The following is an 11,243-nucleotide window of genomic DNA, read 5'->3' as shown; positions in this document are numbered from 1 at the left end:
ATAGTAGGAGAGTAATGATGGTTACTCATGTGTATTGTTATCTTCAGAGTAGCTGCTCGTATTATCAGACACAGAAAGGAAGAGCTGATAAAACAATATAGGCATAAATCTTTCTTTTCAACAGATAATAGCAACTAGCAGTATAACTATATTAACTAGGCCAGGGAGATAGCTCAGCAGCATATGTTCCTGCCTTGTAAGCACAAGGTCCCAAGTTCAATCCTCAGTACTACAATGATGATAATAATAATAATATCTTAACTACTGTGTGTGTGTGTGTGTGTTTATCTTTTCCCTTCTTTTCTCCTTTCCCCTATTCCAGTTCTTGTTTCCTTTTGAGCAATTTTTTCCCACTTCACAATATCTGTTGTACACTTTAGACCTTATGTACTCTTTCAGTTTCTTGTGTATTGTCCATGCCTATGTCTTATAATATGAGCAACTACTTTGAAGATAACAATATGCATGGAACTAGAGAGACAATACAATGTTTACACACATGCAACTGATTTATTTCTCTTATGGGTAGGGACACAGGTTGCACCCATTTCCCTATAAATGTCTCAGGTTAATCCTTGTTTATAGCTGAGTAGTATTCCATTGTGTGAAATTGAAAGAAAAAAGTAATACTCCCAAATTCATTACTTGAAACAAGCATTACCTTGATACCAAAAAAAAAAAAAACAGAAAGATTTCTCCTTGATAACTTTGATAAAAGCTCTCTATGACAAAATAACTGCTACATCATACTAAATGGACAAAATTTGAAAACTTTCACTCTAAAATGAGGGATAAGACAAGAATGTCTATTATCACCACTTCTATTCAATATAGTTCTGGAAACATTACCCAGAGCAATTAGATAAGAGAGAGAAATAAAAGGAGTAATGGTAGGAAAGTAAGTAAATTATCAGTATTTGCAGATGACATGATGCTTTGATAGAAGACCCCAAAAACTCCACTAAAAAACTTCTAAATTAAATAAGCAAATTCAGTAGCATTGAACACTCAAAAATCAGTAGCCTTTCTGTATATGAATAACAATCTCACAGAGGGAGAAATTATGGAAAGTATATCTTTCACAGTAGCATCCAAGCAAATGATATATCTAGGAATCAATCCGGTGAAGGGAGTAAAAGACTTATACATTGGAAAGCTACAGTACTCTGAAAAAGATCAAAAAGACTGGTAGAAAATGGAAAGCTATTCCTTCCACTTGGATAGGAAGAACCAATATAGCAAAAATGGCAACACTTCTACAGTTGTTATACAGATTGAATGCAATCCGAATCAAAATTCCAACAGTACATCTCACAGAACTAGAGAAAGCAATCCTAAAATTCATTTGCAACCAGAAGAGACCTAGAATAGCAAAGATAATTCTTGGTGACAGTGGCAAGGCAAAAAGTCACCATCCCTAACTTGAAATTATACTACAAATATATTATGATAAAAGCAGCATGGTACTGGAAAAAAAAAACCCAGACCAGAGGATCAACAGAACAGATTAGAAGATACAGAAATAACTCTAGTCATGCTCTTCTACCTGTCTTTGACAAAGAGGCCAAACACTTTCACTGGAAGAAAAATAGCCTCTTTAATAAACAGTGCTAGAAAAACTAGCTTTCCAGATCCCGGAGATTAAAATTATAACCACATCCTTCACCACGCATTAAACTAAAATCCAAATTGTTAAAGATCTAAATATTAAAGCAGAAACATTATATCTGCTGGAAGATAGAATAGGTAGTACTCTTGAAGACCTTGGTATAGGCAGAAACTTCATGAGCAAAACTCTAATTGCACAAGAACTACCACAATGAATCAACGATTGAGATCTCATTTAAAACCTTTCGCACAGTAAGCAAGACCACCAACAGAGTGAAGAGACAATCCAGAGTGCGGGAAAAAATTTTGCCACCTGTTCCTCAAACAAAGGAATACTATCTAGAACATATAAAGACCTCAAAAATACCAGGCCCCCCCAGATTTAAAGACCCAATCCAAAAATAGGCCTCTGAAATGAAGATACATTTCCTAGAAAAAGAGGTAGAAATGACAAATAAATATATGAAAACTGTTCAACATCCCTGATTATTTGAGAGATTCAAATCAAAATGACACTGAGATTCCATCTCATATCAAAAAGACATGTTTTTTTAAATTCAATGGAATACTACTAAACCAGTAAGAAGGTAAACTTGAGGCCTTTCTAGGTCAATGGATGCACCCCAAGGCCATACTCTTAGGTAAAATAAATGGTACGTCCTTGTATAAATACCCCATTGTGTCTTCTATTAAAAAAAAAAAAAAAACAGAAGCGTAAATGAGGACCAAAATGTGTAGCCAGCATTATAAAATAGGAAGAAAGTGTTCAAATGGAAAAAGGAGAGGGGAAGGAAGGAAGGAAGGAAAAATTTTAAAATTGATGCGAAAAGAAAGAAAAAATGAAAACAATAAAGAGGGCAGGAGGGATTAAAGGGAGGGTAGGAGAAGGAGAAAAAAGAATCAAGTTATATCATACACAAGTACAAATTCCCTATAATGAATGTGATCATGGTGTATACCTAAAATGTACCAATAAACTTAATTAAGTAAAAAAAAAAATAAGATTGAAGGTGGAAGGGGACTTTTTAATAACTATGGCAGGACAATAGGTGTAAACTACATAGGATTCTGCTTAGCCAGCCACGGCGCACAGTCACTGCAGTCTAGCCCATTGTTCAAGAAATATTTCAGGGCCGGTCAAATAGCTCAATGGATTAAAGCTCCTGCAATCAGGCGCAGGGGCCCGGGGTTCGATCCCTGGCCTGCCATGCCAGCCGCGCCCCCCCTGGAACACACTGAGACCCAACATAGACTGGGTGTGGTGGTGTGCGCCTGTAATCCCAGCTCTTGGGAGGCTGTAAACAGGTGAATCACTAAGAGTCTGATCTAGTAGTGAGACTCTGAACACCCTGTAGACCCTTCCCTAAAATACAAAAAGAAAGAAGAAAGAAAGAAGAAAGAAAGAAAGAAAGAAAGAAAGAAAGAAGAAAGAAAGAAAGAAAGAAAGATTTCAAAGCAGAGAGACAGAGCAAAGAAGTGAATACGAAGTTTGTCACATACTGAATCATAAGGAAAAGGAAGGACAGCAGCCAGTTATCCAAAGTATTCCATGTAAGGCAGGTTTAAGTGTTTATCAGAAGACATGCAGAGAATTGAAATAAAGACAACTTGAAGTAATCTGAGATTTACTATATTTACATTTTAATCAAAAAACTTATCTATTTTCAGCCGCCAAAACCCTTTGAGAGCTAGATTCCATAATAGGAAAGTATGTTAGTTGAGGAATTTTCAATAAAATGAAGCAAAGCCCTATTTTTCCAGTTTTTGGAGCAAGCCCACATAGTATACGCGCTCCCAGACACAGACACAAACATAAAACGAGACCAAGAAGATAGCCTAATGCTGCTTTCCAATACATTTGTGGTACTGCAGCCACGATTGCTGTCTTTTTAGTTCATTTTTCTCACCAACCCTGCCACCACGCCAAGGTTGTTGGATAGACTGTCTGTGTTTCTGTGTTATTTCAGGGCACTGAACACAACAACTAAAGCCCAAACGGTGACTAACACCTTGCTACATTATACTTACTCTGTCACACACTCTCTTTTGGGCATTAAGTTTGTTCCTAAACATCGAATGGACCTCTAGTAAAGTTCTGGCAGTACATGTCAATGACACTAAAAACTTTAATCTGTGATGAGAAAGATATAGCATCACATTCATGATCAAAGTAGTCTAGGATCAGGATAAAAAGATCAGGGCATGAACCTAGAAGTGCACAAACTCCGAAATAGGAACTATCTAGAAAGTGAAGTAAGGCAGAAAGCAAATAGCAGATGCTGATAATGTGGCCTTCTAATAGAGCTTGAATGTTTCCCTCAAAGTGCATTCCCTGGAAATGTAGTGCTCATTGAAACAGTTTTGGGGGCTGGAGTCTTGCAAGTGGAGAGGATTCATGTCATTATTGCGGGAGTGGAGTTGTTACGGAGAAGTGGACCTGCTACAAACGCAAGCTTAGGCCCCTCTTGCTTTCTCATTGGGTCTTGCCCTTCCACCTTTCACTTTGAGATAATGGAAGAAGCAGGAATTCCTCAGCGGATGTGGGTCCCTTGACCTTGAACTTCCCAGCCACCAGAACTGTATGAAACATACCTTTGTTCTTCATACATTAGTCAGTCTCCGGTGTTACTCTACAGCAACACAAAACAGACTTAGGTGCATTTTAAACCAGATCTAACAATAGCCCCTAAAGTAACTGATTCAAAGTTTACCCTGATAATGGAGTACTAAAAATTGTAAATATCTCAGATATACAGATTCCATGCTTTATATTCTCTGATCATTGACAATATCTCATTGCTTCAATGCATTACTTTTTAAGTACTTAATAATAAAAGATAAAAAAGGAATATCCCAGTAACCTTGATATAGATTCAATAATTTAATATTTTTGGCTTATTACCTAATTTTTCCTCAGTCAATTTCCAGGTGAGTTTCAGGCATCATGATACTTCAGTTCTAAATGTTTCAGCTCATTTCTCCTGAAGATAAAATTTTATCAATAATCATAATATTGGGGGCCGGGGAGATGGCTCAGTGGAATAAGCACTTTCCTGGCAAGTGCAAGGGCCTGAGTTCAATCCCTGGTTCCGGAAAAAAAATAATAATCATAATACTTTTAAAACATCAAAGAGAACTGATAAAAATTATTCCTTAATATCACCTAATATTTAGTCTTCATTGAACTTCCCCAATGGCCTCTGAAATATCTTTCCCTCCACATTTTATTTTAACAATTTCAGAGAAAAGTGGAAAGAGTTTTATGAACACACTCATAGCCACTATGCAGTTGATACCATTAATGTTTTCCTATGATTCTCTTACTGCATAACTTCATGCCTATCGATATGCACTTGTCATTTGTTAACTCATCTTATTTTTGACATATTTAAAAGTAAAACATATCAGCACAGTTTCCCTTAAATATTCTGTGTGTACATCAATGTTTGTATACAATTTGTATTTTTGATGAAACATTTATACACAATGAAATGCACAAACCTTAAATTGTATTTGCTGTGTTTTAACAAATGCATACAAGGAGTGATAAAATCCCACAGTAAATGAAAAAGGAATGATCCCTTAAGAAGAATTCAGTAGATGGAGAGCTAGAAGCACTGATAGAAAATGGTGAGGGTCTTTCTGATAAAAACCAGGCTCTTAGTTCATCCCAACTAATGGTTTGAATTGAAACTTTGGAGCAGAAAAATCCGTTTCTCAAGCTTATTCAGAATACATGCTCACAGTCCTGTCTGAAGTCCATTCTGGAATGCCATGGGCTGTCTTCGTTATGGATCTGGATGGCAGAGCATGGTGATGGCTAAGAAACTAACCAGAAGCTTCAGGGAGAGATTATAAGACTTTGGAACACTTACCCATTTCTACTAAAAATGGAAGAAAGCAAGAAGAAAACAAAGCACTTCTAATTATTCAGCGCTGGTCTCCAACCAAGATTGCCGTTTCTCAGTTGAGTGGAAGAGATGGGCATTCCAGTGAGACTATGTTGCATGCTCACACACCCCTCAGCACCCCCGATCCTCCTACTGAGCTGAGCACAGAAGCTGACACTGACTCTCCAAAGAAACTCATGAGAAAATAGCACAAGCAGTGCAATCTCTGATGCAACCAGTGAGCTAGAGGGCCTTGATCAATGAAAAAAAATGTCACTTCAGAGGAAGAGACGCAGTCACAACAGCCATTCCCTGAACAGCTGCCTGAATCCAAAGTTGAAAGTGAAAACCACTGCAGAGGCCAGCAAACTACCCACATTGGAACCAGAAACTGACCCTGAGATAGAATCCAAAGAACCAATCTAGAAGAGCCCACTGCTGAGGAAACACCATCACTGTGTAAAGAGGAGTGTGCCCCTGATGTGGAGAGTGAGAGGAACGGAGAACAGCTGGATAACATGGTGGATGTGGGGGATTTGACCATCAAGCTACTGGACAGTCAGAAAGACCTAAAGAGGGTGTATGGAAATCCAAACAGAAGTCAAACTGAGAAGAAGACCACAGTAATTGAGCAAGGAAGGGATGCTATTGGACTCAGAGATCAGACAGCTGCCCCAGAGACTCCTACTAGGGCAAGAGAGAAAGATCCAGATAAGGAGGCTCAGAATAAAGAGTAAAGGAAACAAAGGGGCTCCCTCTCAACACCCTCTTCTGCCTACGAGCAGGGAATAAAAAAGCCAAACCACAGGTGTGATATACTGATGGCTAAAAAGAAAGTACGAATTAAAGATAGCAATAAACTCTCCACAGAGAAGCGCCGAAAGTTGGTTGAGCAAGAAGTAGCTCAGCAGGATGCACAGAAGCAGCAGCAGCAGATGCAGAATCTGGGAATGGCATCGTCACTGCCCTATGACTCTCTTGGCCATAATGCCCTCTATCATCCCATTTGTTGGCTACCGACCTGGCTATCTCATGCAGGCTTCTGTGGACCTCAGCAACCCAAGGCTGGAAAGGTGCTCCTGTCCACACAGACCCTGTGTGTTCTCCTACTCCTTATGATCATGCTCAGCCCTTGGTGAGCCATTTTACAGAACTATTGCTGCCCCTCCACAATGCCAGTGGTGTCACATGTGGCAGCCCTTGTGGAAGTGTGTAGTTCACAATATGTGGCCAAGAGTGGTGGTGTGGTCTACCAAGACTCCAGCATCACCGTCATGTCAGTACCATCCCCAGGCCCAGTCCAAGGACAGAATTATAGTGCTTGGGATTCAAACCAACAATCTGTCAGTACACATCAGCTGTGCTTTCCTGCACAATCTCAAGCAATCATATATCAAGGACAGACAGAGTTAGGCCTAGCCAAGTGTCCAGTACTTCCAGGGACAGCAGATTTCACAGCTCACCCACAAGGAGTGGTGGCATGGCCAAATGCAGCCATGACTTCAATAGCTAGACAATTATAGCCACCTGAGGTAGTTGTGCTAAACAATCCACTAGATCTGCCACCTCCATCTCCTCTCAAACCAAAAAGTATTGTCTTACATCCCAACTGGAAGATAACATGAGATCCAGAAGGGAAGATTTGCTACTAGCATGTGTGATCATGAGGCAAGCTCAGTGAGATCTGCCTACTTGGGGAAGCCCAAGAGATGATGCCAGACTTGAGCATAAAGCTGTGATGGACCTGGGAACCCCAACAAGTGGTGGGAACCCTATGAAGACATCAAAAAAAAGCCCAAGACAGCAGAAGCAGACACCTCCAGTGAGATCGCAAAAGAAGAAAAACAAAGACATAGTCAGAAAAGAGATGTCTTAGTTCATCGTCCCGTGCCGGAATGCTTACCAGAAACTTGACTGGAAAGTAAGCGGAATGACCACAACAGAGGATTTCTAACACCCAGCTGGCAAGCTGGCTCATGGTGCTGTAAGCAAGGAGCTGGAGCACAGCAAGAGCCCTGAGGAGCTGGAGTGTAATGACAATGGGAGACACAAAGTCAAGGATTACGCCAAGAAGTCCAAGCAGAGGTTTGGACATGGAGTTACAGTGATCAGTGGGGTCAGGGTGGGAGGATTAGCAATCAGCGCAGATTCTGGGAGAAGAAATTCCATAGGCCTCTGCCCATCCCCCTCCCACCGCGGGGTGGCAACTGGGGCCTGCAGATGTCAACTGAGAGCCACACAGTGAGCTCCATCTACAAGTGGTCCTTAGTTTCACGCTGCTGGGGTGTGGTTAGAGGCGATCAGGGGTGGCCACTACTTTAAAATAAACATACTTTAACGACCCTAGCCAGACCTGATCCAGCTCCACTTTCAAATGTGGGTCTGCTCATTGACAGCGCAGTCAATGCACAGATCCACGCCTGTCCCCATCCAAGACCCTTCATCTGATGATCTGTATCATATTTTACTGTATGTGTAAATGTATATTGAAAATAATTTGATTTTTATTCCTGGGCTTTGTTTGGTGTTTTGTTTTGCTTTTAGCCTGTGTGTGCTAGAATCACAGAAAGACTTTGTAAGAATGGTTTAAGTTCCCCTGCAAGGTTTAACTTGTTATCATGTAAATAGTCCAAAGCAGGCCGCCTTGTGGCTTTGGCTAGCCCTGTGCTCTGTTGATAAGATTGATTTACTGTTCAACATCACTTTATCCACTTTATACTGAACTTTTTATGCAAAAATAAAATGAATTTAAGAAAAATCCCACAGTAGACGTCTAAATCTTTAAAGATGTATCATAGTAAGAATATACTGCCATTAATCGCCATCAAAAATTACCCCTGGCTTTGAACACACTTACTCCATTGTTCTTGCCACTTTTTGAAGCAGACCTGGAGGTCTTCTTTCATGAGCACCTTTACTAGGCACGATCAGAACCATGGAGAATGCTGCTGTTGGGTGCCACACAAGAGAAAGGCAGGTTGTGAAAGCATTGCAGTGCATTGTCGTTTACCTTCCTCACCAGGTCTGGCACCATGAGACTTCCGACTCTACCTCAAAATCAAAATGAAGATGAAAAGTAAACATTTTGGATCAATTCAGAACACTGAGCCAGTCATGACAGTGCGAGTAAAGACACTCACCAAAGAGGATATCCATAACTGATTTATGAAGTGATAAGAACAACAGGATAAAAGTGCACAAAGTACTGTGAGAGAAGATAATGTCAGTGTGTCTTTTTTTTTTTCTTTTAAATGTATTTGGTTGTTACAGAGCCTCACTACACAGCTTGGGCTCATGGCAATCCTCCTGCCTTCAGCCTTCCCAGCGCTGGGATTACAGAGTGCACCGCAACACCTGAACTCTGGCTGGCTCAGCCCACCCTTGGGGCGGGGCTGGGGAGGCATGTGGTGCCAGGCATGGGACTGTGGTCCCTGTGCTTGCCTAAGCAAGTGCTTTAGTCCTCTGAGCTATCTTGCCGACCCCATCCAATGTGTCTTTTACTGTAATAAATTAGTTTCTTTAAATGCACACTATATTTTTCTATTATACCTCATACATTTGCATAATCCAAGTCCACATCAAGCTTCAGAACGTTACCAACAAATTGTTTTATAAGTCTTCCCAATCCCCTGTCTCCTTCCTTGTCTTCAGAGATAAGCAGTATTCTGATGTTTTTCACCATAGATTAATTTTGCTCATTCTAGAAATCCATAGAAGCAGTATACCATATACACTCTTTGAGGACTGGCTTATGACTTTTCAAACATACTTTAAAGAACCATCTATGTTGGCCCAAACAAATTGGATAAATCATGTACTGAACCCTACAAAGCTTTTAACCAAAATAAACCTTTTCTCTTCTCAAGTTATCTCAGATGTTTTGTTATAGTTAAGAAAAACTAACATCTAAAAATTTTTTGTACAAATGTGTCTTTGCAAACACAGATTTTTTTCATGTTCTTGAATAAATACCTAAAAGAGGAATTTCTGGGTCATTGGGTAGCCACATGCTTAACTTCATAAGAAACTTCTAGAAAACTTCTAGAGTGAAGATAGCACTTATGGTAACACCGACAATACATAATGTTTTGAACTGCTATTCTTTCTTTTCTTTTTGTAAATTTTTTACGCTTATTTACCTTGGGGCTACTTCATATTTTATTTTAATTCTTAAAGTGTCCTCACTACTGACCTTAGAACTTTCAAACTATGAATCTTTTATTTATTTATTTAGTTAGTTAGTTAGTTAGTTTTATTGAGAACAAACTACGAATCTTAAAGCTGTAAATTTTCCTCTAAGCACTGCTATAACTGCTTCCTACGAAGTTTGATTTTTTGCACTTTTTTAAAATTGAAAGTATTGTCCAATTTGCTGTGTGATTTATTTCTTCCATAAACTAGAAACTCTTTAATTTTCAAAATGTTGAGGGTTCCTGTATACCTGACTGTTAATTTATAATAAGATGCCATTATGAATATAGAATATAGTCTCTAAAGTTTCAATCATTTTTAAGTGACTGAGGCTTATATCTGGCCCAACATATGATATATTTTTATAAACATACCATGTATGCTTAAGGAGTACGTTTTAATCTCCAACCATGATTTTAGAATCAACTCTTTCACCCTTACATCTGTCAATTTCTTTTTCTGTGTTGTGCATCTCCAAAATGTGTTTCATAGTATTTCATTATCCAGAATGGATACAATCAAGAATCTTTGCCCAAATATTTAAACTAAATCTTATAAAGCCTTTAGACTTACCTAAACACCTACCTGTAAAAAGAACAAGTTAAACATCAGCAGAATCCAACCAGACACATCCAGTATAAAGGACATTCTGCAAGGTAACTGATATATTGTCTTCCAAATGTCAATGTCATAAAAAGGAAGAGATTAAGCATAATGTTCTATCTTGGGAGATATATATTAACTTATAACAATATTTTCTCTCTGTCTCTCTTTTGTCTCTCTGTCTCTGTCTCTGTCTCTCTCTAATATTTGACTTTGGTTATATAAAAGTTTACTTTCAGAGATAGACTAGTGAAGGCCTGAAGAGGGCAAGGCTTGTTTAACACAAGACAATTAAGTAGATTCCAGAAAGAAGCCTCCAGCAATATTTACAGTATCAAATTGTAGTGGAACTTTGTGCAACAGTGGTAAAGGTAAAGAAAAAAAAAATTCTCTCATTTTACCCATAATTCTGTCCTCATCAAGAGCTACCAGCCACCATGAAACTGTTCACATGTGCTACTTCTAGAACCACTTTGGCCCATGTATGTCATGTGACACTGTCCCAATCACCCTGTCAGAAATGAAGAATTGTTTCCCCACCCACTGGGAATATTGTTGAATGACAGCTCTCTGAGGCAAGCACTCCCTGGGAATTGCTTCAGTCAAGAACAAACATCTCAAGCAAACTCACAGCCCCTTCCTAGGTCAGCCTGTATTCAATAACTGGCCAGTGTGGATAAAGATCCCCCTGCAACTTGGCACAAGTCCACAGAGCCCTGCATCCTCAAGGCTTTGCATGGTATAGAAGAGACCTTACTAACAGGCAAGCAGTATCTCCCTCTGTCACATGCCCCTTAGCCCATGGCTTCTACCCTTATTCATTTTAGGAACATTCCCTGTAACCTTCCTGTGAACCCATCTGCATTTTAGAGTCAGCTTCCTAGCGAATTCCCTAGTAGCAAGGCTACATAGTCAGTTACCTTTGGAGACTTCACCAGGCTTACACAGTTG

At 39.4% G+C, this 11,243-nt stretch overlaps 1 pseudogene; it reads left to right on the top strand.

Annotated features, from left to right (window-relative positions):
- Positions 1-5,171: 5,171 nt before the first annotated feature.
- Positions 5,172-7,743, top strand: LOC101579385 (annotated as a pseudogene).
- Positions 7,744-11,243: the final 3,500 nt, after the last annotated feature.

Source organism: Octodon degus, unplaced genomic scaffold, assembly GCF_000260255.1.
Source record: "Octodon degus isolate 3935 unplaced genomic scaffold, OctDeg1.0 scaffold00020, whole genome shotgun sequence".
Classification (NCBI taxonomy): domain Eukaryota; kingdom Metazoa; phylum Chordata; class Mammalia; order Rodentia; family Octodontidae; genus Octodon; species Octodon degus.
Note: the sequence above shows the minus strand (reverse complement) of the source record. Positions and strands in the feature narration are given on the sequence as shown.